This window comes from Solanum lycopersicum, chromosome 3 (assembly GCF_036512215.1).
Source record: "Solanum lycopersicum chromosome 3, SLM_r2.1".
Lineage (NCBI taxonomy): Eukaryota > Viridiplantae > Streptophyta > Magnoliopsida > Solanales > Solanaceae > Solanum > Solanum lycopersicum.
In genome coordinates, this window is record NC_090802.1 from 51,649,864 (window position 1) to 51,660,561 (window position 10,698).

Genomic DNA, 10,698 nt, shown 5'->3' on the forward strand with positions numbered 1-10,698 from the left:
GTGGTAGAGGTCGCAGGAGAACTCCCTCTAGGGGTAGAGGACAAACACCTGGTCTAGCTAGTAATTGGGCGGTGACTCCACCACCGACTGATGAGGTAGTGAGAGAGGGTGAAGAAGGGGAAAACGAGCAGATTCAAGATGAGGAATTACCACCCCAGCCTACTCCAGAGATGATTAACCAAGTTTTTACTTATCTTAGCGGTTTATCTGATCAGGGACAGACCACCTCCAGTGTTTTCTGCACCAGCACCTCAGGTTCCGGGAGTACAATATGCAGCTGCTGTGGCTCCCCGCATAGATGCCTCATTGGAAGTAGACACGTTTCCTCGATTGACTACAGGGTCTATAATGACGAGTGATCAGCATGAACTTTTCACTAAATTCTTAAAGTTGAAACCTCCAGTCTTCAAGGGTGCTGAATCTGAGGATGCCTATGATTTTCTGGTTGATTGTCATGAGCTGCTACATAAGATGGACATAGTAGAACGATTCGGTGTTGAATTTGTGACCTACCGGTTTCAGGGGAATGCCAAAATGTGGTGGCGGTCGTATGTTGAGTGTCAACCAGCACAGGCACCACCTATGACTTGGGCATCATTCTCTAGCGTATTTATGGAGAAGTATATACCCCGGACATTGAGGGACAAGAGGAGAGATGAGTTCCTGAGCCTAGAGCAAGGGAGGATGTCTGTTACTGCTTATGAGGCTAAATTTCGTGCACTATCTAGGTACGCCACCCAGCTTTGCTTCAGTCCACAAGAGTGGATTCACCGTTTTGTGAAAGGATTGAGGTCAGATTTGCAGATCCCAGCCTTACAGGTAGCTGCTGCAGCAAAATCCTTTCAGGAAGTGGTTGATTTTGTGATAGAGGTGGAGGGGGTAAAGCCAGACGACTTCACCATGACGTCGACATCTAAGAAGTTCTGTAAGGGAGGTGAATTTAGTGGTTCTTACTCCAGAGGGCAGAGTTCAGGAGGTTACCCAGCCCGTCCTATTCAGTCTTCACTACAGGCTGTAACTGGGGGTCCATCGCAGACTAGTCAGCATTTTTCTGAGTTTGGAGGTTATCCCCAGACTTCGTCATTCTCACAGACCTATGCTTGACTCCAGAAATTGTTATGGATATGGAGAGACTGGACATATTAGGAAATATTGTCCAAAACAGAGTTACATACCCCAATAGCTAGAGGTAGAGGTGGTCATGGTAGGGGCCGCCATTCTGGAGGACGTGGTGGCCAAGGTAATGGTAGTCATCAAATCAGTCGGGGTGGCGGGCAAGTTGGAACTACTGCAGCGCAACATGGTAGGGGCAACGGGCAGACAGGAGATAGGGCCCATTGTTATGCTTTCCCCGGGAGGTCTGAAGCAGAAACATCTGATGCTGTCATCACAGGTAATCTTTTGGTCTGTGATTGCATGGCTTTTGTATTATTTGATCCTGGATCCATATTTTCATATGTATCTTCCTCATTTTCTACTGGTCTTAACTTATATTGTGATTTGCTTGACATGTCTATTCGTGTCTCTACTCCTGTGGGTGAGTCTGTGATAGTTGAGAGGGTGTATAGGTCTTGTCTTGTGACTTTTGTGGGGAGCAATACTCATGTAGATTTGATTATTCTAGAGATGGTTGATTTCGATGTAATTTTGGGTATGACTTGGCTTTCTCCAAACTTTGCAATCTTAGATTGTAATGCTAAAACTGTGACATTGGCCAAGCCTGGGACATATCCGCTAGTGTGGGAGGGTGACTATATTTCCACTCCAGTTCATATCATCTCCTTTCTTCGTGCTAAGAGAATGGTTAGTAAGGGTTGTTTAGCTTTCTTGGCACATCTCAAGGATGATACTTCCCAAGTACCTTCGATTGAGTCTGTCTCGATAGTCCGTGAGTTTCTGGATGTGTTTCCTGCAAACCTTCCTGGTATGCCACCGGATAGGGATATTGATTTTTGTATTGATCTGGAGCTGGGTACTCGCCCCATTTCCATACCCCCTTATAGAATGGCTCCAGCTGAGTTAAGGGAGTTAAAGGCCCAACTCCAGGAGTTGTTAGGTAAAGGCTTTATTAGACCAAGTGCATCCCCTTGGGGTGCTCCTATTTATTTGTGAAGAAGAAGGATGGAAGTTTTCGGATGTGCATAAACTACAGGCAACTGAATAAGGTAACTATTAAGAAAAAATATCTTATTCCTCGCATTGATGATTTGTTCGATCAGTTACAAGGTGCTTGTACCTTATCAAAAATTGATTTGAGATCTGGTTATCATCAATTGAAAATACGAGCAACACATGTGCAAACGACTGCTTTTCGAACCAGGTATTGGCATTATGAATTCTTAGTAATGTCTTTTGGGCTTACGAATGCCCCTACTGCTTTCATGAGCCTGATGAACAAGATTTTTAAGTCATATCTAGACCTCTTTGTTATAGTATTTATTGATGATATACTGATATACTCAAAGAGCAGGAAAGAACATGAGGAGCGTTTGAGAATTGTATTGGAGTTGTTAAGAGAGAAAAGGCTTTATGCCAAATTCTCCAAGTGTGATTTTTGGCTCGATTCAGTGTCCTTCTTAGGGCACGTGGTTTCTAAGGATGGAGTGATGGTGGATCCTTCTAAGATTGAAGCAGTGAAGAGTTGGGTAAGACCTACTAATGTTACAAAGGTAAGGAGCTTTGTTGGTTTAGCTAGCTACTACCGTCGATTTGTCAAGGGATTTTCTTCTATTGCTTCCCAACTGACAAATTTGACTAAGCAGAATGTTCCATTTGTATGGTCGGACAAATGTGAAGAGAGCTTCCAGAACCTCAAGACCTTGTTGACTACTGCACCAATTCTTACCTTGCCAGTCGAAGGTAAGAATTTCATTGTTTATTGTGATGCATCTTATTCTGGTTTTGGGTGCAGTGCTAATGCAGGAGAGGAATGTAATTGCTTATGCTTCGAGGCAATTGAAAGTGCATGAACGTAACTATCCGACCCATGATTTGGAGTTGGCTGCAGTCGTGTTTGCATTAAAGCAATGGAGACATTATCTATATGGGGGTTAAGTGTGAAGTCTATACAGATCATCGTAGTTTACAGTATGTTTTTACTCAGAAAGATTTGAATTTGAGGCAGAGGAGGTGGATGGAACTACTGAAGGACTATGATATTACTATTTTGTATCACCCAGGAAAAGCTAATGTTGTGGCAGATGATTTAAGTAGAAAAGCAGGGAGCATGGGAAGCCTAGCCCACTTACAAGTTTCTAGGCGCCCATTGGCTAGAGAGGTTCAGACTCTGGCTAATGACTTTATAAGGCTGGAAGTACTAGAGAAGGGAGAATTTTTGGCCTGTGTGGAGGCAAGATCTTCTTTTCTTGACAAGATTAAGGGAAAACAGTTTACTGATGAGAAACTGATCCGAATTCGAGATATGGTATTACGAGGAGAGGCTAAAGAGGCAATAATTGATAAGGAAGGCGTTTTGAAAATTAAGGGAAGGGTATGTGTGCCCCGTGTTGATAATTTGATTCACACTATTCTTATAGAGGCTCATAGTTCAAGGTATTCTATACATCCTGGTGCAACCAAGATGTATCGTGACCTAAAGCAACATTTTTGGTGGAGTAGGATGAAGCGTGACATTGTTGATTTTGTTGCCCAATGCCCGAATTATCAGCACGTAAAGTATGAACACCAGAGGCCCGGAGGAACACTTCAGAAAATGCTCATTCCTGAATGGAAATGGGAAAGAATTGCAATGGATTTTGTGGTTGGTCTTCCAAAGACATTGGGTAAATTTGATTCTATTTGGGTAATTGTTGACAGATTAACTAAGTCTGTTCACTTCATTCCGGTCAAGGTGATTTACAATGCAGAGAAGTTAGTCAAACTCTATATCTCAGAAATTATTCGATTGCATGGGGTTCCACTTTCCATCATATCAGATAGGGGTACGCAATTTACTTCTAAGTTTTGGAGAACATTGCATGCTGAATTAGGTACTAAGTTGGATCTTAGTAATGCATTTCACCCTCAGACCGATGGTCAGTCTGAGCGAACGATTCAGATGTTGGAGGATATGCTTCGTGCATGTGTGATAGAATTTGGTGGTCATTGGGATAACTTCTTACCCTTAGTAGAGTTCTCATACAATAATAGCTATCACTCAAGTATTGATATGGCCCCATTTGAGGCACTGTATGGGAGGAGATGTAGGTCTCCCATTGGGTGGTTTGATGCATTTGAGGTGAAACCATGGGGTACCGATCTTTTGAGGGAATCGTTAGATAAAGTAAAATTCATTCAGGAGAAGCTTCTAGCAGCTCAGAACAGGCAGAAAGAATACGCAGATCGAAAGGTTAGGAACTTGGATTTTATGGAGGGTGAACAAGTCTTGCTGAAGGTTTCACCCATGAAAGGGGTGATGCGATTTGGTAAGCGAGGTAAGCTTAGTCCGAGGTATATCGGTCCATTTGAAGTTCTGAAGCGCGTGGGGGAGGTGGCTTATGAATTGGCATTGCCTCCAGGACTCTCAGGAGTGCACCCGGTATTTCATGTGTCTATGCTGAAAAAATACCATGGGGATGGAACTACATTATTCGTTGGGATTCAGTTCTTCTTGATGAGAATTTGTCTTATGAGGAGGAGCTTGTTCCTATTTTAGATAGAGAAGTCCACAAGTTGAGATCAAAGGAGATTGCATCCATCAAGATTCAGTGGAAGAATCGGCCTGTTGAAGAGTCCACTTGGGAGAATGAGGCTGATATGCAAGAAAGATATCCACATCTTTTTACAGATTCAGGTACTCTTTCTCGCCCTTGCTTTTCTTCTTGTGATCGTTCGAGTACGAACGATGGGTAAATTGGTATCTATTGTAACAACCTGTTTAGTCGGTTCGAGCAGTAGAATCATTTTTGATAAAAACTGACTGGGTCGACGGATCACGCGACGGACCGTCATGGTCACGACGGACCGTGATGGACTCTGTCGTCCCACACTTGTGTAATTTCATCTGCTGCTCTCCTCATTACCCTCGACGACAGGTAGGACGAACCGTCATAGGCACGACGGTCCGTCGAGCGTCTTCGTTCCAAAACACTTCAACTTTGAAATCTGGGTACTGGGATCGACTCTCTGAACTTCACGACGGAACTGCAGGACGGACCGTCATAGATACGACGGACCGTCACAAGTTGCATAACCTCACTATCGAAGTTAATTCTCTGAATATTGTGACGGACCTGCAGGACGGACCATCGTAGATACAATGGACCGTCAGTAGCTGCGTAACCCCGACTTGGTCAGACTTCCGCTAAAAGTTTTAATGGGTGTTTTGGACTATTCATGATTATAATTATGAAATTAGTGGGGTAAGTTTAATAATTTATTTACTTGGGGGTTAAAGAAGATAATAAGAAAATAAATAGTGGGTTACTTTTATCATAATGGATTATATGATAATTAGGGTAAAAGAAAAAGAATCTGGAGAAGAAAAATAAAAAGAACAGAGAGGGAGAACGAGCGAGAAAGAGAGAACGAAGAGGACAACAAAGGCATTGGGGAAGTAGCTTGCTTGATCACGATTCTTCGGTGGAGCTAGGTTATGGTTTATTTCTATGTGATAGATAAACTCTAAATAGAGATTGATATGTATTGGGTGGTATTGTAAAGTCTTCTATATGCTTGATTGTGTGTTTGTATGTTGTGATTGTGTAATTGTGGTGGATTAGAATGATGAGACTTTTGAATCTTCAATCTTAAATCCTCTCTATTAAGATGACGCCTTGAAATAAAGAAGACTTGATGAAAATAAAATAATGAGATAAATGGATCGGAGTGTCACGTTCCGACACGGTAATATTGGATCGGAGTGTCACGTTTCGACACGGTAATATTGGATCGGAATGTCACATTCCGACACGATAATATTGGATCGGAGTGTCACATTTTGACACGATAATATTGGATCGAGTGTCACGTTCCGACACGGTAGTATATGGTATCGGAGTGTCACGTTCTGACACGATAATAATAAAGAGAATGAATCTTGAATTATGTTAATATACTCAAATTCGAAGAATCTATTTCCCAAATGAGTATGGTGTGGAGGCTTGAGTCCTCATAGGTGTGCTTGGTGTTGTTGCCAATGGTTCTTGTACTTGTTGATTGCCACCTGTTAAGTATTATGGTTGATTTTATATTATTATTCAGTATATATTGCTTTCTATTTTGAGTTGGCCGATGATACCTACTCAGTACGTGTTCCTTGTACTGACCCCTACTTGTAATTTTCTTCTTTGTTATTTGTAGAGTGCAGCAAGCGTACCGCCGACTTCGACTCGTCCTCAGATCTAGCCAGTCTTCAGCACATCAGAATTCAGGGTGAGCTATTATTCCTAGCTCGTGCTGGATTCTCTCCTTCACGTCTTGATATCTTGAAGTTCGGACATGGACCATCTTTTTACTATTTTTAGCTTCTTAAATACTCTTAGATTTAGAAATTCGAGGATAGATGTTCTTGGTGTGATGACTTTCAAATTTTGAGAATAATAAGTATTAAACTTTAGAAGTTTATTTAATTGATTTCGTTAATGAGTTTTGGATCTTCCGCATTATTTTTACTATTTATAAATGTTTTACTGGTAAATGTTGGGGTTTAGATTTGTTGGTTCGCTCACCTAGGAGAATAAGTGTGGGTGCCACTTGCGGCTCGTTTTGAGTCGTGACATAAACAGATCCCCTTAGGTATCTCAACTATATTATTTTCCTATTGAATCATTGAACCACTCAATAATTTACTCCTTTTAAAAATCATTGACTGATGTGGAATCGGATTTTGTGAGGGGAATTGATAGAGGATACATATGTTGTTCCAGAACTCATTAATCCAACTGATAGTGAAACTGTTCGAGAATAGTTGTGTTTTATTTCAAGTTATTTGAACACATTAGAAAACAAATGAGACTAATATATAGTTTGTCTTCATTTCTTCAGTCGAAATCATTATGATACGAACACATTTGAAGACATTTATAATAGAATAGCCGATCAAAATCTGTCAACAGTATTTAAAAGGAATAAATTTTGAGTGGTTCAATGATTTAATATGAAAATTGCATAGTTGAGGTACTTAAAGAGAATAACCCAACAAGTTTAGGAATCTAATTATGAATTCGATATTTTTATAAAATTAAACAAATAGACCACATTCTTCTTGCCTGCCATTATACGTAAATAAATTAAATTTTACATAATATCATACATATGCTATGCCATATAGGATATATATGTTTATTTTATAGTACCTTCCATTAGAATATAATAGATCGATTGTCTAAATTTCATTCAGTGATAATTTAAGAGGTTGATCTTTTTAGAACGAGGATAAGAGATGGAGTGAAAAAAAACCCCATAAAAATGACCACAATCAATTAGGTTTACTTAAAATAAACCGACAAATTGATTTAGTTTATTTAAAACAAAAACCCACTCAACTAAGTGCATCACTGATCAATTCTCCTCTTCCGGCCAATCGTCTCCTGCGGTATTAAATTTCCGGCATCGAACGGAAACTTAAGGATGGCTTTTCTTCCTCTCAGCTTAAAAAGCCACACAATCGTAAGCTCTGGCAGCATCCACGTCGGTTTCGTAAGTTCCGAGCCAGACCCGTGAACCTTTCCAGGTCGGATCTCTTATCTCTGCTGCATATTTTCCCCACGGTCGCCTCCTAACCCCTCTGTACTGCTTCTTCGTTCCTTCATCGGCCGGCGAAGATCCATTACCTGACCCGGAGAATTTTCGATCCGGGTTGGATCCGACCGAACTGGTTGTTGGGCTTAGAATGAAATTATTGGGTTTGTGATGTGATGACCGGAGAATTAAGCTCTCAGAAAGTCACTTAACTTTCAATTTTCACTCAAAAGTCACTTAACTATGCACTTGTTTCTGATAAAGTCACTTAACTTTGAATTTTAATTCAAAAGTCACTCAATTATTCACCCTTTTCTCAAAAAGTCACTGAATCTATTAAATTGTTTTTTTGATTAAAATTTATTGATATTAATTATTTATATAACAAGTCAAAATTTTTAAAAAATAAAAATACCATTTAAACCATTTAGTGATCCACCCACTTAACCCGACCCATTAAAAAATATGATGTGACTCATTTTATTTTGTCTTTAATCCTAATTCAAGGTTTAAAGAGAGGGATTAATTTAGGATTAAAGACAAAAATAAAATGGAACATATCATATTTTTTAATGGGTCGGATTAGGTGGATGAATCACTAAATGGTTTAATATATTTTAAAAAATTTTTGATTTGTTATATAAATAATTAATATCAACAATTTTTAATTAAAAATATAATTTAATAGATTTAGTGACTTTTTGAGAAAAGAGTAGATAGTTGAGTGACTTTTGAGTTAAAATTCAAAGTTGACTGACTTTCTGAGAAAAAAAGCAATAGTTGAGTGACTTTTGAATGAAAATTGAAAGTTGAGTGACTTTCTGAGAGAAGAGTGCATACTTGAGTGACCATCTGAGGTATTAACTCGGGGTATTGGGTGGTAGTGAATAAAGGAGTCTCCGAGGAGGTGTTCTCTTATGAGTTGTAACGTTAATTTCTCTTCTTCTTTGCTTATCATACTTTTTTTTTCTATTTTATTTGTTTGGGTTTAGTACAAAAGTTAAAAGTAAGAGTGGAGTGTTTTTCAAGATGAAAAAAGGAAATTACTAGTGAAGCTTGCTTCCTTATATATACGCTTCATCTCCCCATTTACTTGGAATTTTGATTTGACATATTTATTAAGTGTTCGTTTAAATTGACTTATTTTAGATGATTTTAAATTAAAATAGTTTTTAAGTAGTTTTGAATGGTTGAATAAAAGTTAAAAAGTATTTGTAGACATTTATTTTAAAGCTAAAATAATAAATATAAGCCAAAAAAATTTACTTATAACTTTGATATATATCATTAGTAAAGTGGACCCTTAATCTATTCTCGAAATTTCATAGACTCACTTATATTATACTCCCTTCGTACAGAATTATTTGTCATGTTGCACTTTTCAAAAGTCAATTTCACTAATTTCTAAAGTTAAATTATATCAGATTAATTCAATATTTTAAACAAAAAAAGTTAGATATTCTAAAACTATATAAACTGTAATTTTTTGTACATTAATATGATAAAAAAATACATCTTAAAATGTTAGTCAAAGTTTTTATAGTTTGACTCAAAAAATAGAAATCATTACAAATAATACCGGACGGAGAGAGTACTAAGGTCTTATCATTTTCTGAACTTACTTTGTAAATAATTTTCTATCCTTTTTCGACCTACATGACACTAGTTTGAAAAAAAAAAGTCGATGCGCACTGGACTCAGAAGATAGTGCCATGAATTAAAAAATCAATTCTCCATTCATATACCATAGTATGAAAATAATCCAATTGTCATATATTTTCTCCGCGCACTTTTATTTGTTATATTACGCTTTATAAAAGTTAAATTGACAAATTTTTAAAATTTTATTATATTAATTCGATATTTTAAATCAAAAAATTTAGATATTCAAAAACTATACGAAAACTACTATACATCGCATTTTTTTTGCATATCAATATGATAAAAAAATATATCCTAAAATGTTAGTCAAAGTTTTTAAAGTTTGACTCTAAAAATAGAAAATGTGACAATTAATAGTGGACGGATATAGTAATAACTAGTCAATCTGTTTCAATTTATGTAACACTTTGAATTTCAAGATTCAAACAAGTTAATCTCCTATTTCTCTATAGTCTGTTTTAGATATTTTGTATAGTCAATTATTATGACTTATAGTACTTTATTATTGTTGCATCTTTAGTAAAGATTGATGTCTATACTTGCAAAATATTTATTTCCATCAACACTTATTTGGTTCAGTTTTATTATTATTATCATTTCAACAATAGTTAGATTTGTTTAGGCAATTGCTCAATGATAAAGAGATGAACCAATTACAATTGGCCAGTTTCTTTATAACGTGCGTAATTCTTTTGAAATTTTGTGCATTTTGCGTACCTAAATATCTTGAATATATTGGTTACTCTTATACGGATTACTTAGAATTCATCAACTTTGACATGTTGCTTTAAAGCAATCATAGTAGTAGAAAATGTAAGTTGATGAGATCGTATCAATGATAAAATTTTGTATGTACAAAGTTTGTGATTCTTGCACTGTTGTTGTTGACTTGTTGGAGTATATTTAAGCGTTAAAGAAAGAAATATTTCGTAAAAAATTCTATGGATACAATTAATTTGACAATGATATTATCATCATATTTTAAATATGATGTCATGTAAGTATTTTCAACACACGTTATTTGGATATTCAAGTGCTAACCAAGCAAACTTCTTGGATCGTGAAAAAAATCTCCAAGCAAGTCACTGGCTTAAGATAGATAAGCTCTGAGACTGAGATTATATCCATATCTCGAAGTTTTAAATATATACATATTGTAATATCTCGTAGTAATAAAAATTACACTTGTACTAAATATCGCCCCTTGAATCATCACTCCAACCCTCAGGTTTAGGATCAACAATATTGTATTATTTGATTTAATATATTTTTGCTTGCAAACACAAAATTAATGAAGAATTAGAATAACGTGGATAATTAATATGGCAAAGGCCCCATATTGGGTACCAAATTTGC